General features: G+C 37.2%; 1 non-coding gene across 1 annotated transcript; it reads right to left on the bottom strand.

Annotated features, from left to right (window-relative positions):
- Positions 1–637: 637 nt before the first annotated feature.
- TRNAR-UCU (transfer RNA arginine (anticodon UCU)) lies at positions 638–711 on the bottom strand. The gene has a single exon. It is a non-coding gene; the product is annotated as a tRNA-Arg (tRNA).
- Between the last annotated feature and the right edge of the window lie 2,514 nt (positions 712–3,225).

Genomic DNA, 3,225 nt, shown 5'->3' with positions numbered 1-3,225 from the left:
TATTTCAATGAAAGATGGGAAACGTGTCGGACACTTATGAATAAAAAGAGAGATTGCTTGAAGGAAAAACTCAATGAGGTAGAAACAAGTAGTAGAATAAAAACATGAGAGATTTATATAAGGGCATATAGGAATTTAAGAATGGATATCAGGTAAGGATAAATGTGGTCAAGGATGAGAATGGTGACTTGCTTGCAGATTCTCATTCAATCCTGAACAGATGGAAAAACTATTTTGGGCAACTACTAAATGTATATAGTCCAAATAGAAATGATTGGGACAAAATTCAAATACAAACTGCTGAGCCATTTATCCCGAACCCACACTTTCTGAAGTCGAAATTGCGATAGAAAAGCTGAAAAATTACAAGTCTCCAGGTATCGATCAAATTCCAGCAGAATTAATACAAGAGGATGGAAGCACATTATCTAGCGAAATTTATGAGCCTGTACTTATCATTTGCGAAAAGGAAATTGTACCAGAACAATGGAAGGAGTCCATAATAATTGTACCTATTTTTAAGAAGGGGGACAAGACTAACTGTGGTAACTTTCGAAGAATATCACTTTTATGCAAATCTGGTTTTCAGGTAGTAGCTCCCTGTAAAGCAGGTTTGAATAATTTCAAGGAAAAATTGTTCCGGGGCCGGGTATCGATCCCGGGACCCTTCGCTTAGAGCGCGAACGCTCTACCGACTGAGCTACCCCAGGAACTATACACGACACCGTCACAATTCTTCCTTTATATCCACACAACTCACATGAGCTGACAAGACGCCAGAACTCAACTATGAGTGCACACAAATGCTGTGTGACTTAAATTGTGGCTTTCTGTTAATGTACCTCCAGTAACGAATGTATTATGCAAATCTGGTTTTCAGGTAGTAGCTCCCTGTAAAGCAGGTTTGAATAATTTCAAGGAAAAATTAACTGATATGATATGATATGATATGATATGATATGATATGATATGATATGATATGATATATTTCGTCACAGCACTTCTTTACATGTAATGGTGTACCTCACATTTCTCTGTATCCAGTGCCACCATTAACATATTATGACGGCAGGCCGAATACTCTTGGCGTTCCTGGCCACTTCGAGGAACTTCGTGCGCATCCGGCAGAAGATAGGGGCTCGAGGAGGCGGCGCGGCATGTGACGAAGGGAGAGGGGAAGAAAACCGACTGCGACGGACGTAAAGGAAGACTGGCCAGCAGGGGAAGCTGGAAGTTTCGACAAGTTACGCGAGCCGGTTGTTGTAGGGCCATTCCATGTCAAATCAACACAAAAAAGTGGACTTTTCAACCCGACCACCTCAGATTTTCATTAAATTTGGTGGGATGGTAAAGAACCTTGAGTTAATTATGTAAAATTTTAGCCCTCAATAATGCACGATATCTATACAACAATTCTGTCAATATGAGAAAAAATGTAAAAATGTCGCATACTATATCAACAAAAATAATTCATAACTTCTCTTCTAATTGAGGTAGAATCTTAAACTTGGGCTTATTTTAAACCTAAGGGATCATACGTTTCAATAAAAATAGGTTTGCATCAAAGTAATGAATTCTTTATTGAATGGTCACGTACAACACATTTTAACATTGAATATCTATAAATGCAGGACATAAATTATTTCGCGAAAAATGTATGTTATAGAGGTAAGAGTATTCTCCCCTTGGTGCAAGTTTCATTTTGGAAACGTTTCAGGAATATCAGTAAAAAAAAATATCAATGTATTGGTTTGTAGCATTTAAACCCATCTTACACCAACACTGCATGCGCGCGAGTTCGTACTTGTCTGATAATCTGCGTCGTCGATCTGTCAGGCCGTCATGAGTGGCAGTTTATACAGTCTTCAATTTATACAAAACGTGCGATCTGCTTCAAGTGCAGTATTGTTAGTTTTTGCAGTATGTGGTAGTTTTTTGTGATATAATGGAGTCACGTTTTAAGTTATAGGCCTATGTTTGCTGCAATCCCTTCGAGAAATCAGGGCATTGTAATTAGAGGAAAAATTTAAGAAGTGTTATATCGTGGATGCTTAATGTATTTGCTGATTTAAAACAGAAACAAAAGGTGTGCGCTATGTGTCGCAAATAAATAAAAATATAATATGATGCTATTACGCAGAATCCTCAGAATGACTCTAGTAATGAAGAATACGTCGATTCTACAGCAAATGTAAGTTCATTAAAAACAAGTCTTTTTGACCAAGGTGTGGACCTTATTAAACAAAAAAGGCTACAACAAGAGAAATATAAGAAACAGAAATTTGAAAATATTGTAAAATATAAAGTCTTCGATATTAAAGACGCCGAGGAACCAGGACCTTTCTGATTCTGAAATTTTGTCTCAGTTGCAGGAAAATTTTCAAAATTCAGGTAAAAGTGAGAAAATCACGCTGGATCGTAAATAATATAAAAAAGAGTTTCTTTCAGCTTTCGAATACATAATTCGGAAAGCCAAAGTCCTGGCAAAGGGAAAGGGAATTTTGTGTTCACCAAATCCGAAACCTGGAAAACCCTTGCTCGCGGCTGTTGCCAGTAAAGTTAAAGAATTCTGTTGTTCTGACGAGATAAGCAGAATGATGCCTGGTAAGAAATATTTGTTGTGATTAAAGAATCGGGGAGTAAATCATATGAGCAGAAATGAATTATATGCAGTGTTTAAAAATTCTAACCCTGAAATGAAGGTAATATTCCCCAAATTTTCAGCTCTTAGACCAAGAAATTGTATTCTAGCTGGAGTTGGTGGAACTATACTGTCTGTGTTTGTGTCCTTATCAGAATGTAAAACTTATGCCGGAAGCAATTTATTAAAGTTTCAGGTCTACGTGGATTTCTAGAAAATTGTTCTTTATACCTTCCAACTTATCAACATTTCTTGGCTACTATGGTGTGCAATTCTCCTGATATAAACATGACAAAACTCGCTTTCAGTTTTTTTGTTACAGTAAAGTATAATTATTATCGAAATGTGAACTTGAGGCCAACAGCCGGCTGGTCTGTCTGAGCCTTTCAAGGGCTGTGGCACCACAGATAATTATTAGTGTATAATTGAGCACCCACGTACAATAATGGGTAAGTAGTTACGAAATATATTCATACTTACCCCATTACTGCACATGGGTGCTCAATTATGTTCTTTCATGTCCTTCCAGTCAAAATACTAACAACAATACGACCTACCCCAGAGTTTTGCGTTATTTTGGATGC

Source organism: Periplaneta americana, chromosome 1 (assembly GCF_040183065.1).
Source record: "Periplaneta americana isolate PAMFEO1 chromosome 1, P.americana_PAMFEO1_priV1, whole genome shotgun sequence".
Taxonomy (NCBI): domain Eukaryota; kingdom Metazoa; phylum Arthropoda; class Insecta; order Blattodea; family Blattidae; genus Periplaneta; species Periplaneta americana.
The sequence above is the reverse complement of the archived record's forward strand: the minus strand, read 5'-3'. Positions and strand labels throughout refer to the sequence as shown.